At 44.8% G+C, this 16,892-nt stretch overlaps 1 protein-coding gene across 1 annotated transcript in view; it reads right to left on the minus strand.

Annotated features, from left to right (window-relative positions):
- DSCAM (DS cell adhesion molecule) overlaps positions 1 to 16,892 on the minus strand; it is a 717,333-nt gene that overhangs the window by 680,343 nt on the left and 20,098 nt on the right. The gene's annotated exons all lie outside the window — the stretch shown is intronic.

A 16,892-nucleotide genomic window follows, 5' to 3' on the forward strand; every position in this document is an offset into this window, starting at 1 on the left:
GGAAAAGGGCTAACGTGGTCCCCATTTTCAAAAAGGGGAGGAAGGAGGACCCGGGCAACTATAGGCCGGTCAGTCTCACCTCCATCCTTGGTAAAGTATTTGAAAAAATTATCAAGGCTCACATTTGTGAGAGCCCGGCAGGGCAAATTATGCTGAGGGGAAACCAGCATGGGTTTGTGGCGGGCAGATCGTGCCTGACCAACCTAGTCTCTTTTTATGACCAGGTTACGAAACGCCTGGACACAGGAGGAGGGGTGGATGTCGTATACCTGGACTTCAGGAAGGCCTTCGATACGGTATCCCACCCCATACTGGTGAACAAATTAAGAGGCTGTGATGTGGATGACTGCACAGTTCGGTGGGTGGCGAATTGGCTAGAGGGTCGCACCCAAAGAGTCGTGGTAGATGGGTCGGTCTCGACCTGGAAGGGTGTGGGTAGTGGGGTCCCGCAGGGTTCGGTCCTTGGACCGATACTCTTTAATGTCTTCATCAGCGACTTGGACGTGGGAGTGAAATGTACTCTGTCCAAGTTTGCAGATGACACAAAGCTATGGGGAGAAGTGGACACGCCGGAGGGCAGGGAACAGCTGCAGGCAGACCTGGATAGGCTGGACAAGTGGGCAGAAAACAACAGGATGCAGTTCAACAAGGAGAAATGCAAAGTGCTGCACCTAGGGAGGAAAAATGTCCAGCACACCTACAGCCTAGGGAATGACCTGCTGGGTGGCACGGAGGTGGAAAGGGATCTTGGAGTCCTAGTGGACTCCAAGTTGAACATGAGCCGGCAGTGTGACGAAGCCATCAGAAAAGCCAATGGCACTTTATCGTGCATCAGCAGATGCATGACAAATAGGTCCAGGGAGGTGATACTTCCCCTCTATCGGGCGCTGGTCAGACCGCAGTTGGAGTACTGCGTGCAATTCTGGGCGCCGCACTTCAAGAAGGATGCGGATAACCTGGAGAGGGTACAGCGAAGGGCAACTCGTATGGTCAAGGGCCTGCAGACCAAGCCCTACGAGGAGAGACTAGTGAAACTGGACCTTTTCAGCCTCCGCAAGAGAAGGTTGAGAGGCGACCTAGTGGCTGCCTATAAGTTCATCACGGGGGCACAGAAGGGAATTGGTGAGGATTTATTCACCAAGGCGCCCCCGGGGGTTACAAGAAACAATGGCCACAAGCTAGCAGAGAGCAGATTTAGACTGGACATTAGGAAGAACTTCTTCACAGTTCGAGTGGCCAAGGTCTGGAACGGGCTCCCAAGGGAGGTGGTGCTCTCCCCTACCCTGGGGGTCTTCAAGAGGAGGTTAGACGAGTATCTAGCTGGGGTCATTTAGACCCAACACTCTTTCCTGCTTATGCAGGGGGTCGGACTTGATGATCTATTGAGGTCCCTTCCGACCCTAACATCTATGAATCTATGAATCTATAAATTGAGCCTTTAAAGCAGGTTGTGTCTTGGGAGGAGTGAGTGGGTGGAAGAAAAAAGGAAGCAACTTCTACATTTAAACAGACAAAACTAGAAGTGATTTCAATCTGCTGATATGCAAGGGGGAGGGGTAGAGGGGAAAGCAGTTACAATTGGCTTTCCTGAGATGACTATCAGGAAATAAATGAAGTTACCACTCAGTGACCCACAGAGAAAGCACATCTTCTTTAATACTCATACTGACACTGAAATTGCATTTCCCCCAACACTCAAATATGAGAAACAGTATTATACTAGCCTTCTGGGGAACTATAGGGTTTTTTTTTAATTCACTCCCTTCTCCTCTTTAAATAGCTGTTCATAAAGACAGACCTTCCTTTCAGCTCCTCAGATTGTATAACAAGGAGCCCATGCCAGTTAATATTAAAAATAGGCTCTCGTTTTTTTAAAAAATTAACAATTTTCACTCCTTCCCATCCACCACCCCAAAATCCCATCTGACATAATGGCCAGGTACATATGTTACACTTAGACTGGTCTAAGTGATCAGAAACCGATCTAAACCCGTAACCATACAGAAGTTCATTTAATATAAACCAGCCTAAAAATGGCAGAATCAGGTCCAAGGTAGACCTGATTTGATGTGCACTCAAATCTGATAGATTTAGGTTAAACCAATGCATTGAACTTCTGTACCAGACAGAATCATAAAATCATAGAAAATAAGGGCTAGAAAGGACCTCAGGAGATTGTCTAGTCCAACCCCCTGCTCAGAGCAGGACCATAGGACCATCCCCAGTGATTCAAATTAGATCACTGTCCTCCAGCATCCCAGCCTCCTTTGCAACCCCTCCTTTGCAGGAAGGCATGCTAGCACTCAGCCTGCACTGCCTGCTCCATCTGAGTGCCCAGTGGGTCCTGCCCCTGACATCTCCCAGAGCCAAGCCAGCACAGCCCCTTTCCCCAGAACCACCTTCTACCTCCAGCCATCTATCATCCACAGGCAGGCACAAGGGGGAAGGGAGTCAGGTGTACTACCTCCACTGGCTGCTGCTCAGGGCAGTGTCCCTGACTCTGGCCTCTGAGATATGGCATACAGGAGCCAGGGTTGTGGTCCAAGTAGCTGTACCCGAGCACAGGTGCTTGGGGGTCCCTGACTGGGTATACAGAAGCCAAGGTAAGGGTCTGCGGGGCTGTGCCTGTGTGCAGTGCTTCTCCTGGGCTTACTGTCAGGTCTATGTGTACATCATGGGGTGCTTCATGATGGGGTGCACAGGCATGACCCAGGGACTCAGGTCCTATGGCTTCAGCAGGGGCCATACCCAGCTGCAACGAGAGTGAGAGCTGTATGGACCCATACCCACACGCTTCCACCACTCCTTTGATCCATCCACCCTTTGATCCTTCCATCCAACCTTTTTGCAGTCAGACCCTCACCCACCCACCCAAAGTTGCTGAGACCTCACAGGCACCACTATAGACTATGGATGACCCTATCTCATCCTCCTCCACTACCCAACCCCAGTCACATAACTTATCACCCGGGGATCTTATCACCATCTGGGGCAAGGAAAAGTCCCAGCACCAGCTCAAGAAAGAGCACTGAAAAAGGGATGTCTTCAAGTGCATTGACCAGCAACTGCTGGCACATGGCCACAAAAGAGATTGGTAACAGTGCTGCATCAAGACTAAATGGATGAAAATGTAGTATAGACATGTGCATGAGGCCAACAAAAAGTCCAAGGCCCAGAAACAGACCATGCCCTTCCACAAAGAGCTGTCCCACTACCTTGCCAAGGACAGGGCCATTGAGGCCTCATACACCTATGGCTTCACTGGGGGATGGGAGGAGTCATCAGGAAGGACCCCACTGGAAGAGGAGGTGCAGGAAGTACTCAGAATGATGGGACAACTGAGTGCCTAAGAGCAGGTCCCCAGGGGCCACAAGACAGCTACTGAAGTCAGTCCATGAGGAATCCACCCCATTAGTGCTGGTCCCCACATCATCACAGGTTGTGGGAAGCAAGGTGCTCCTGCAGCTGGACCCAAGCAGAAAGGGCCCAGGCAGGGCCCACTCCAGTGGGTAGTTGTGGGCGAGGAGAGCAGGACCAGGGTGCCTGGGTCCTGATGCCAGGACCATCAGGGACACCACGCCCGCTCCCAGAGCTGATCAGCTCCTCCCCAATCCTGGTAGCCACCCCATGTATGCAGGCCCCATGAGATTTCAGGCCAGTCCTGAAAGGGTGCAGGAGCACTTAGAACTAGGGAGAGACCACAGCCCACTAGTTTGCTGGGCCAGGCTACATCTGGATGTGATGAGTGGCCCCACACAGACTGTCCAGCTGCTGTCTTGCGGGTACAAGGCCATGTACCATGGTGATCAGCTGCCAGCTCATGTCCAGGTGGGTGTACATTATGTCCCACAACCTCCGATGAGAGTTGTGCATGGCAACAAGCAGGGCACGCTACAGCTCCTGCATCTCCGTGCTTGGGCATGGATGGCAGGATACCACTGTAGGGTGCAGGCAGGCTGGGACATGGAGGCACATGCAACTCATGACAGAGGAGGCTTGCTCTAGGGCTCTTCTGGAAGCCTAGGGATGATAAGGGAAAGGGTCTGCAGTGATGTGGCAGGGAGTTGGTGGTATGCTTGCCCATGCTTGGCACCCAATTAGGTGTGATCTGGGCACTTGGCTATGCTCAGCAGTCTCTGGCAGCCTGGGGAGCTCATGGGACATGATAGAGGTATACAGAAGCACCCCCAACCTGCTGGCCTCAGCAAGTGCAGGCAGCCTGCACTTTCCCCCCGCTCCCCAGGGTGAATGTGTGTACTGTTCACTACCAATCTAACCTAGGCTACTTACAGAAAACTGTATAAGTTAGAACAATTCCTCCTTGGGTTTTTTGAACTTAGCCACAATGGCTTTTCTATCACATGCCTATCAGTCTATACAAAATCCTTGCATACAAACTGGTTCCTCCCTTGAAACAAATCCCGATTTAACAACAACACTTTGTTGTATAGATACAGTTAAGACCCAATATCTGTAAAAGGCCCTGCCAAGTCCTGTATGGAATGTATTTTAAAAATATCTGCAGATCAGGATAGGAAAGGAAACATACCATATATAACAGCATGTATAATGGGGCTAAATCCACAGAAGCAGCTAGTAAATTTGCTACTGACTTCAGTGGAAACAAGATTCTGGGTTAAAAAACAATCCAAGTTGAATAATTCTCAGTCTTAAAAGTTTGCAATTTGTACAGCCTATTGAGAGGACACTAGTGATAAAAAGCTGACTTTGCCTTGATGATTACCTAGGAGCTAATTATTAGTGCACATCTAAGTACCTTTTAAAATGTGTGCATATTCTTTGGTTTCCAAGAAAGGCTGAAATTCAATTCCTTAGAAACCAGATATGACATCATAAAAGTGTTATACAGAATCTCTCACTGTATGTCCACTTATATTAGTCTCATCATCCATAACAAGTGTTTAAAAAGCAGAAAAGCAACCATGATGCATAATGCATTGTGTCATGATGCATAATAACTAGGACCCCTCCCCCAACTCCTGAGGTTCAAAATCTCTCCAAGTAAGCATTTTATTTTAGAAGCTTTGACAAAAATGCCATTTAGGGATTTTCAAATTTACAGCTCTGCAATTTGTCATCATTTATATTAGAAAGAAGAAGGTAAAAAAGATAATGATAATACAATGCAATTCTCCACTACATGAATCTCCTGTTGACTAAAACTGCCTCTTTCTGGCAGTCAGAAAAGTTATTAATCTGCCAATTACAGACTGAGCTGCTGTATTTTTTTCCCTTGAATTCTTTAAGCAGCACAATATTGGGCATTCCAGGCTTGAATATTAGTAAAGGTTATTTGCCTCTGGAATATTGATTAGCACAACCCCTGTGGGAATTATTTCACTTTTCCAAAGCAAATTAAAGATCTGAAAAGTAATTCTCAACTTAACTTCAAATGTAGTTATTTAAACATGGATGATTAACACAATTACTGCCTGATGCAGTGAGTACTGCTTTCCAGACTCAGCTGGTGGGATTCTCAGTTAACCCTGAAATCAGATTACCTAAAAGGAAGTTCCTGATCCACGGAGAAAAAATAAAAATGATACGCAGGAGCTTATCTCTTACTTAAAATAAAACACACACATAAAGGATACCACTCTCCTTCCAAGCAGCAGTATGTTAAAGAACTGTAGGTGACAGAACAAGGAGCAAGGGTCTCAAGTTGCAGCAAGGGAGGTTTAGGTTGGATATTAAGAAAAACTCTCACTAGGAGGGTGGTGAAGCACTGGAACAGGTTACCTAGACAGGTGGTGGAATCTCCATCTTTGGAAGTTTTTAAGACCCAGATAGACAAAGCCCTGGCTGGAATGATCTAGTTGGGAATGGTCCTGCTTTGAGCAGGGGATTGGACTAGATGAACTCCTGAGGTCCCTTCCAACCCTCATTTTCTATGATTCTATGGTGATTCTGTGATTCCAAGACATTCTTCTGTTTCTATTTCTTTCTAAGAAAAAGGATTTTTTTTTAATGTGTTTTTCTGAAATGATTTAATAAATAGAGTGAGACTGCTGTTATAACCATGATGGTCCAGATATTATACAAGAGGCAAGAATGTCTGAGGGTAATGATATCTTTTATTGAACCAACTACGTAGTTGGGATAGATTTAGACAAGTTTTGGAATGCAAAATATTCTTTGTCAGGTCAGTTTGTTAATAGAGTAACAAGCATTATGCTTTATTTTCTATTAGTTATTTCTTTAGCTCGCATCACTATGTACTGTGAACACCTGACAATCTTTCATTCGTTTATCTCCATTTTTGCAGATGAGGATCTAAGTGCATAAAAGCTAAGTGACTTCTCTGTTGTCAGACAAGAAATTTGTGGTCGAGCAGGGAGCTGAAATCAGCATCCTGAAGTCCTAAGCAAAAGCCCTAATGAGTGGGCCATAGTTCCTCTATTTGATTATGCAACCATCAAATAAAATGCGCCAATAAAAAAAGCAGTATCTCTTACAAAAGCAACTTCAATTAGTACTCAATTCTAATATTTCTTTTCCTTACAAGAAAGTAATATATACCTTCACTGAAATAAGGAGTACATACTTATCATACCATACAACTTCAAATGCAATTTTTTCAATCACAAAAATATTTCAGATTTAAAATTTTATCAGTTTTAATCTTTCACCAGATAATGTACATGATAATGAGCTTTAGATCAACAGAACTAAAATGTTGCTACAAGCACTACATATAGCTTGTCAATCAATACACCCAAGAGCATGCTGATAATTTGACTAATGTTCATTACAGTTCTTCAGTCATGTGCAAATAATACTATATGCTATACACACCTGATTTTGTCAAATTTGTACTCCATATTTTTTCAGAAAGCAATTGCCAAGAGGCTCAGATATTTCCCTGCTTCTTTATAAATGTTCTTAAAAATGTGAACCTTGACAACGCAGTCCCTAAATTTCAGACAGAAATTATGGGCACATATTATGAACTCTCAGACATAGCTCAAAATGTGAATGGTACTCAACCAAAGGGGAATTAATGTGGGGCGTAAATCATATTTCATGTTCAGCTGGTTTCTTCGGTACTTCGGTGAGCCTAATCCAACAACAGATTTGGATATTTGTTGACCAGAGCAACGGGGGGATCTTGGCCTTTTTTGTTACACTTATCGGACAATGTAAAATGACCAATTGATAGTTGTTTTTTTTTAAATAAGGAGGGCTCAAAAGAGATTAATGCAGTGGCACAACTAAGGTGGGGAAACTAAAGTAACCATCCTTGGCCAGCTAGAAGGGCGAAAAAGAACAGCTGCTGCTGGGCACTGCATGTTACATCAGTTGCCACTGCCTTTGTGCCTAGCCATGACACTACAGGGCTAATGCACTGTCTTGTTTCTCAACCTGTCGTGTCTCCAAGTTGGCTGGGTTTCCATGGCATTACTGTTGTTTTAAGTGTCATTATCACCACAGTTTAGTCTCAACTAAAGGCTTCTAACCTTTGCTGGCCCATAGGCAACCATACTCAGCAAGTAACGTGCTGCAGGCAACATCACACTTTGCTGTCCTTGTCACCTTCAGTTTAAATTTCCTGTGGTTGTGAGTAATGGTTAGAGGGTCTCAACAGCAATGTGCTGCCCATGAGTCATGGGTTGGAGACAACTGCCTTCAAGAAAAGTAAGTTTTACTTAGAATTCTTCAGTTTAAAAAAAAGTCAGATTTAGAGAAGTCAACTACAGCATCCTGCTGCATTTCACAGGGAGAAAGTAAAAACACATATAGGTATTTCTTTGGGAAAAGATATGCTGGCCTTCAGTCGGTAAGACTGGCATCCCAAAAGAAATCTTGCATTTTTGCCACTCCTTTGAGTTTGTTATTTGCAATTATGGGTGCTTTATTCTGGAACCAATGCTAGAAAGTCTAGTAGATGTGTATATGGATCTATTATGGAGTCTTTATTTAGGGAACTCTACAAAGTATCGGACAATTTCTAGCAGAGTGAAATAAGTGGGTATGGACCGACATGTGCCTATGGAAATTAAAGTGGAGTAGGGAAAAGATTACGTAGAGCAGTGGGGGCCACCCTTTTTTGGCACGTGCCACAAATTAGCCCTGCACCCACCCCAAATGCTATTCCAGTCTCTTTTGCCTGCCCAGTCCACTGCTCTATCTTTCATTTCCTGTCTGATCTGCTGCTGTGCTGCCTGTCCCTTCCTCAAACTGCAGTGTGCTACACATACAGGCTGCCCATGCCAGTTGTGGCATGGCATTCATGCCGCAAGCTCAACACCTGTGGTCTAGAAGATAAATGTGAAGAGCAGACTTTTTAAACAGTCCTGGTCAACGTGTAGCTAGTGTTTTCTCTTTTCTGAATCGCTGGATGGAGAGACTTGGAGGGGGTGCATGGGAAGGCACAAAGTTAAAGGCAGTTGTTTTGGCTTGGTAATAGCAGGGAAAATTGGTTAAGGTCGTAAGACATAGAAAAATAAAAGGACAGGAGCATGGATGACTGGTGCCTCCTGAGTCACGGTGGGGCACTTGCCGCCCCCCCCCCCCCCAGTGGATAGTCAGCGACTGGGAGAGGGGGGCAGCTTATCCCACAAACTGGGGGGGGGGATCCCCAGTGACTGATCCTGCCCACCAACAAGTGGCAGCAGCGCACTGCTGACACTTCTGGGTGCATTGCTGGCACTTCCAGCCGTGGGGGGACCACTTCTCCTGGCACCCCCACTCACCAGCCCGCGCTATCAGGAGGCCACTAGCACTCCCGCCTGCCCCCCCCCACCCAGAAATAATAACAGGGGGTGTACCAGCACTCTCAGGGGGAGCACCTGCACCCCCATGTGTCATCACTGGATGGGAGAAGGCTTTTGATACAGCTAAAAGACACATCTTCACTCTTTCTACTATCTGTCAATTTTGTCCCTCAAGACTGTCTGCTGTTCATTGACAGAACTATCTTCCCGTGTACGTATACAACATTATCACCTGATCAGGTTCTACAACAATACAAATCATGAATCATTTAACTGTTCTCCTGTTGTTTATTGGATCCTACCATGATCAGAAGTTGCCCCTGTAAGCGAATTTGTAGAAATACCTTTATGTGTTTGGAAATATATAGCAGCCTATGTTTTTGCAGTGCTACAAAATTATTTTCTTTGATATATCAGTGAATAAGTTTATTTGGTAGAGTTTCTAGAAAAATAAAATTGGTCCCAGATGTAAAATTTCCATTTCATAAAATTAAATCACTCCAATTCTCTTTTCTGTGGCAATTTCATTGATCTGATCTATCTCTTTCTTTGCCAGAGAGCTTTTCTGAATATTCTATCTAGCCTTTTACTTTTACACTCCACATACTAGTAGGGGCAAAACCTGCAAGATATATTTTGATTAAATTAGATTTTCCAAGATGAAATAAAGGCAAATTTCCAGCTGTTGAAATTGAAGCTTTTTTTTTTTTTTTTAGTAGAAGTGGAATAAAATTGATTATGGTAAAATTAGTTTATGGATCTTCAAGGATGGGTTTCCTCTGATTATTTAGATTTATGATGTCGTACTGATGGAGGTTATGAGATGGTAGTATGTTATTAAAAGGTGTACAGTGGTTTATGGGTGGGGAGTTAATTTCACTTAACTAGTAAAAAAGATGTGCAATGAGGACTGTTTAATATTCATCCTCATTGATCTTATTTTCATCCAATGTAGTTTCATTTGTTTTCCTATAGAGATGGAACTCATCTATTTACATACTAAAAACAAAAAAATGCTGTTCATGCCTACACAGGATATTCAGGCTTCTATCTTAGACCCAGTCTCTCACTCCCCTTACATATGGCTTTGGCCCTTTTCAGTTTGTAAATCATTATATCGGATACCTAGGAGACACATGAAGGCTCCATACAAATTCCCTGCCACTTTTCATTGATTAGAAGGATTGAAGGTAGGAGCATGGAAGACCCTTTCTTGTAAGGATAAATGTCCATAACTGTGCCCAAAAATCTTAATTTAAAACCACATCCACATCATGAAGTAATTGTGAGCTCGATTCTCTCTCCTATATAATAAGTTAATTTACAGAACAAAAAAGCTTGGAGTAAAAAAGACTCCCTGAAGTTAGCCTTAGAGGCTCCCTTCCATCTCCAGATGCATCTTTGAGGAGGACAGGAACTGGAGCCTGCCTGCAGCTGAGGGGTGAGCTACCAGTGGGCTGAGTGGCCCGTGAGGGACCCCAGTCCTCTCCTCCATGGCAGCAGCACCCCCAAGGCTACCCAGATGTGCTGCTAGAGGGCCAGATGCTCCCCCAGCTTGGAGGCAGCACCCGGCCTGATCCAACTGTTCCCCAAGCTGCCCCGGGGAGCAGCACCCAGCGGGCTTCCAGTGTGCAGGCTCAGGGAACGGTTGGATTGAGCTGGGTGTTGCCTCTAGCTGGGGCAGTGCCCGACCTACTAGCAGCTTGCCTGGGCAGTTCCAGGTGGCATTGCTGCCACAGTGAAAAGGACTGGGGTCCCTCGCAATGCAGGGGCCTCTCGGCCTGCCAGCAGCTCACCCCACTGGCCACACAAGAGGCAGGCAGGCTCTGCCAAAAAAAGTTCTGTAAAGGATTGAGCCCCTCACCACTTCTGCCTTCAGCAGTCACCTGCTGAAAGCAGAAGTGACAAGGGGCCTGATCCATTTTTTCTGAGGAGTCTGCCTGCCTCTCCCACAGCCAGGGGTGAATTGACAGTTGCAATGCATTGTTGCTAACTAAACTACATCTGGAAATGACATTTTCATCACATGTACATAGTGACAACCGTCACATACACAAGTACCCAAAGATGTCAGACAGCAAGCTTGTAAGCCAGACCTGGTTCTTTCGGTGTAACCATGGATAATATCCACACTGCACCCCTGTCATGTCCAGTGAGGGATGCTACTAAGCAAATTCCACCCACTTTCTCCCATTCACATGTACCAGATCTGGATATGCAGTCATGAAGCCGCTTGTGGGCATTCCTCCTAGCTACTCTCAAGCACACTGGAAATAGATGTCTCAGTAGAGATTGTGGGGTGCAGTGACCCTGTGGAGTGATTTCACAACCATATTTGCAGAGCAGGTGTGTGGGGTGTTCTGGAGAACCAAAGTCAGATTCTGGAGAATCTCAGCTTTCATTTTTTTTAAAATTAGTTTAGCTTCTAGCCCTCATGCATCCAAAACAAATTTTCAAAATGTGACCCAAGCATAACAGATCTTCCTGAATTTACAAACAGCTTGAAACAATGCCCAAGAGATGTGTAAACTCCCTTGTCCCCATTAATCTTGCTGGAGTATTGATTCTAAAACCAATGATAACACACACATTAAAATGTCAACATTAACTAATTCATTGGTCATCTCTACAAATGGAATGGGGATGGGATGTGAGTGAAAATCATGTAGGAAAGAAAATGGCAGTTCTTTCCCAGAAGGAAGCATAGACAAAAGAAAGGAGGACTCTCATGAAGAGAAGAGGGAGGAGATGAAAGAGGGAAGAGGAGGAAGAACCAGCAGAGAGAGCACTGTTATTTTCAAAATACAAATAGCATAATGAAGCACTGACCAAACTAAAGTAAATAACTGAAAGACCACATTCTCACTTTCAGCTTTATGTGGACTCCACCAATTTCCCTTAGAACTGCACAGATAGGCTTCCTAACCTAGTGAGAAGGGCTTTAAACTAGGTTCTCCACGGGGTGGGGAAGTGGGTGATCTAGAGGAAGAGCAAGCAGGAGAGGGACAGAGGGAAGGTGTTCTCATGCTTCCTGAGAAATCAGGGCAATCAGCTAGTTACCTCAGGTGTCTGTACATAAATACATGGAGCCTGGGAAACAAGCAGGAAGAATTGGAAGTCCTTGCACTGTCAACGAACTATGATGCGATTGGAATAACAGAGACTTGGTGGGATAGCTCGCAAGACTGGAGCACTGATATGGATGGGTACAACTGTTCAGAAAGGACAGGCAGGGGAGAAAAGGAGGAGTTGCACTTTATCTAAAAGAGCCATTCAATTGCTCAGAGCTCCAGTATGAGGCTGGAGATAGGCCTGTTGAGAGTCTCTGGGTTAGGGTCAGAGGGGACAGCAACAAGGGTGATGTCATGGTGCAGATCTGCTATAGACCACCAGACCAGGAGGAAGTTGTGGATGAGGCTTTCTTCAGACAGCTAGCAGAAGTTTTCCGATCACAAGCCCTAGTTTTCATGGGGGACTTCAGTCACCCTGACATCTGCTAGGATGGCATGCGCAGGCAATCCAGGAAGTTTTTAGATAGTACTGGGGACAACTTCCTGATGCAAGTACTGGAGCGGACAACTAGGGGCCATGCTCTTCTTGACCTGCTGCTCACAAACAAGGATGAACTGGTGAAGAATGTAGTAGTGGATAGCAACATGGGCAGCAGTGACCACAAGATGACTGAGTTCAGGATCCTGAGGAAAGGAAGAATGGAGAGCAGCAGAGTAAGGATCCTGGACTTCAGAAAAGCAGACTTTGATTCCATCAGGGAACTCATGGGCAGGCTCCCCTGGAAAGTCAGTCTGAAGGGGAGAGGAGTCGAGGAGAGCTGGCTGTACTTTGAAGAAGCCTTAGTGAGAGTGCAGGAACAAACCATCCTGATGCATAGGAAGACAAGCAAGTATGGCAGAAAACCAGCTTGGCTTAGCATGGAGCTCTTCAGTAAACTAAATCACAAAAAGGAAGCCTATAAGAAGTAGAAACTTGGGCACATAACTAGGGAAGAATATAACAACATTGCATGGGCATACAAGGAAGAAGTCAGGAAGGCCAAAGCACAACTGAAGTTGCAGCTAGCAAGGGATGTGAAGGATAACAAGAAGGGTTTCTACAAGTATGTTGGTAGCAAAAGGAGGATCAGGGAAAGTGTGGGTCCCTTACTGAATGGGGAAGGCAATTTTGTGACAGAGGGTACAGAAAAATCTAACGTATTCAATGCCTTTATTGCTTCTGTCTTCACAGGCAAGGTCAGCTCCCAGACTTCTGCACCAGGCAGCACAGTTTGAGGAGGAGGTGAGCAGCCCTCAGTGGTGAAAGAACAGGTGAGGGACTACTTAGAAAAGCTGGATGTGAACAAGTCCATAGGGCCAGATGGTATGTACCGGAGGGTGCTGAGAGAGTTGGCTGATGTGATTGCAGAACCACTGGCCATCATCTTTGACAAGTGATGGCAATCGGGAGAGGTCCTGGATGATAAGAAAAGGCCAAACTAGTGCTCATATTTAAGAAAGGAGAAAAAAGAGGATCCAGGGAACTACAAACCAGTCAGCCTCACCACAGTCCCTGGAAAAATCATGGAGCACATCCTCAAGGAATCCATTTCTAAGCACTTGGAGAAGAAAAAGGTGATTAGAAACAGCCAGCATGCATGACCAACCTGATTGCCTTCTATGATGAGGTAACTGGCTCAGTGGATTTGGGGAGACTGGTCGATGTGGTGTACCTTGATTTTAGCAAAGCTTTTGATACGGTCTCCTACAACATTCTCCCAGGCAAGCAAAGGAAGTATGGGCTGGATGAATGGACTGTAAGGTGGACAGAAAACTGGCTGGTGCATTGGGCTCAGAGAGTATTAATCAATAGCTTCATGTCCAGTTGGCAGCCAGTAGCAAGTGGAGCACCCCAAAGTCCATCCTGAGGCCAGTCTTGTTCAATGTCTTCATCAACAACCTAGAAGACAGCATAGAGTGCACCCTCAGCAAGTCTGTAGATAATATCAAGCTGGAGGAAGTAGTAGATATGCTGGAGGGTAGGTCTAGGATTCAGAGTGACTTAGACAAATTGGAGGATTGGTCCAAAATATATTTCATGAGTTTCAACAAGAACATGTGCAAAGTCCTGCACTTAGGATGGAAGAATCCCATGCACCAGTACAGGCTGGGGGCTGACTGGCTGGGCAGCAGCTCTGCAGAAAAGGACCTTGAGGTTACAGTGGATAATAAGCTGAATATGAGCCAGCAGTGTGCCATTGTTGCCAAGCAAGCTACTGTAGCATACTGGGCTACATTAGCAGTAGCATTGCCAACAGGTCACGGGAAGTGATTATTCCCCTCTATTCAGCACTGATGAGGCCACATCTGGAGTACTGTGTCCAGTTTTGGGCCCCCCACTACAGAAAGGATTTGGAGATATTGGAGAGCGTCCAGTGGAGGGCAACAAAAGTGGTGAGGGGACTGGGGGACATGATTTATGAAGAAAGACTGAGGGAACTGGGCTTACTTAGTCTACAGAAAAGGAGACTGGGAGGGGACCTAATAGCATCCTGCTACTACCTGAATGGGGGTTTGAAAGACGATAAAGCTAGACTGTTCTCAGTGGTGGCAGATGACAGAACAAGGAGCAATGGTCTCAAGTTGCAGCAAGAGAAATTTAGGTCGGATATTAGGAACAACTCTCTCACTAGGACGGTGCCGAAGAACTAGAACGAGTTACCCAGAGAGGTGGTAGAATCTCCATCCTTGGAGGTTTTCAAGACCCGGCTAGACAAACATTGGCTGGGATGATCTAGTTGGGGGTGGTTCTCTTTGAGCTTGAGGTCCTGTCCGACCCTAACTTCCTATGATTCAACCCACTGAAGGTGGGTTGCTAATTCTAAATACAGATGGCAGCCCCGGAACATAACTGGCAATGGAATTCTTCTCCCCGCCCAAGAAGGAGCATTATGCTTCAAAACAGAAGGATGATTCAGTGGATGGGGTGCTTAACTTAAGAGACTCCAGGTTCATTTTCTTGTTGTACCACAGCCTTCCTGAGTCAGGAGACCAGTGTGTCTACATCCCCCAATTCTAAAATAAAGATTACACTTCTTCTGCCTCACAGGGATGTGGTGACTGCCAGGTGCCCAGATCGGTCATAGGATCATATAAATTCACCAAGTATTGCTCTTTCCAATTCATTAATGACTTACATTGATAAATATATATATAACAGAGAGACACAAACCTGTATGACCACACAATGCTCCAGAAAGCAAAAATTACAGAGCTAGCTTTAAATATAGGAGTATCCCAAAGTATAACCAAAGGGATTACCTGTTAGTAACATTTGATAGGAATCACTAAAGCAAGTGAATATGGGATTTTGAGGGTTGTGCCGCCACCTAATACTTTACATCACTCTACAAGTATACCAGGTGCCTTCCTTACTTTGCACAGAGCAAGGATCTTAGAAGTATTTATTCTGAACAGCCCTAGTTTCAAGCTATGTTCAAATGAGGCAGTCACAAATATGTTACCCTAATACCCAACTGTAAATAGGAGCCCTGTATGAGACAATTGTACCAAATATGAATTTTGCATCAATCTTTTAAGTTTTGACAAAGGAAATGCTTCAAAAAACAAAGAGATAGAAGATAAATGCATTGTACTAAAGTAGATGAGAGAAGCTGGAATATTCTCCCGAGAAGAAAAATTAGGAATGCCATACAAAGCATCAAGGGAACTGCGAGATTTGCCACAGTTGTGTCCTTTCAGAATGTCACTGAGGTGGCAAAGAAAATGAAATCATTTGGTATGCAAGTAAAATGGATGAGGAAGTTCATTGTATTTATATTCATTATTTAGAAAGATACACTGCAATAACACTACACCATAGCTGAGGTGGCAGATCTTTTACAGATTCTGAATCATTTTAGCTTTTTGGTCCCCCTTTTAATTTCAGTGATTCTGCTTTCTTCCCCTCCTACAGTTCTAGCTAAACCAACTGATTTTAAGATGGGACTTGGTATGTTTATGAAAAGGATTATATGGCATGGTTGCCTATTGGGCTTGACTCAATGTTCCAGAAGAACCTCAACCCAAAAGCCCCCAGAAAGCAGGCAGATGTTGCTTTAACCCAGAGATGGTGTTTGTAAAGATGGCTTGTACGCTTGTGCATAATGAATATGGTGAGGCTATTCTTTCTCCTTAGGCTTAGGTCTATTCCTCCATTATATACATGAGTTCTTCAGTACAACACAGTGGGTGCATCTACACGTGCCATTAATGTGATAAACTTTGGCACAGTTCACACCAAAGAAAACTGCTCTCAGGCACAGCATATACACATGGCCCCAGGACCATAAATTAATTTGCATTAAACTTAACAGAATTATTTCTCTAGGAAAATAGCATTGGATCCAAAGTAACAGAAACAGTGTTTTTAAATCTGGGATGTGTTGTCATCCACATAAATTTGGGAAGAGGAGTCACTTGTTCAGATAGTCAGAAGCTGTCAGAATTGCCCAGAGACTAATGGCTGTCTTGGCATTAATGTATGAGAAAGGTGTGAAGGAAGAAAGGGTGTAAGAGGGCTGATCCTGTGAGCACAGTGTCAATAGTTTAGGAATGATGGGCCCGACCCAAGGGGGTTCATGCTTTCGTTGCTGGATCGTCCTAGTTCAGGCTGAAGGCAGCAAGGAAGACATCTGCCTCAGAATCAGCAATATAACCCACTTTCCATAGGTATAGTGTGTGTGAATGCAAGATTACTCACGATAGTAAGCTGGCTATTCAAATGAGTGGAGTTACTCACTTGCAGAAAGTTTTAGAGGCTCTGGCACTAGGTTCCTGGCTCTATCATAATGATGTTAGAAAACTGTCACATACTAAACACAAAGTTTTTGTGGTGCATTAGTGCCCTGTGTAATTGTTCAGGCATGGGCATCCTTATAGTCATATATAAAGTCTATTTCTCTTATATAGGTGTATAAAATGCCATGGGTCCTGACAATCTAATGGGGCTAATGAAAAAGCTACACTCTGAAATGAATTGGACATGAGTGGAACTTAACAGGAAGATAAAACTGGGTGGATAACAGGAATTAAGACAGCTGCCATTAATGTGAAACCTGAACACTGCACAATTACCCATACATTTATCCTCATAAGCATGACTCTA

Source organism: Alligator mississippiensis, chromosome 1 (assembly GCF_030867095.1).
Source record: "Alligator mississippiensis isolate rAllMis1 chromosome 1, rAllMis1, whole genome shotgun sequence".
Taxonomy (NCBI): domain Eukaryota; kingdom Metazoa; phylum Chordata; order Crocodylia; family Alligatoridae; genus Alligator; species Alligator mississippiensis.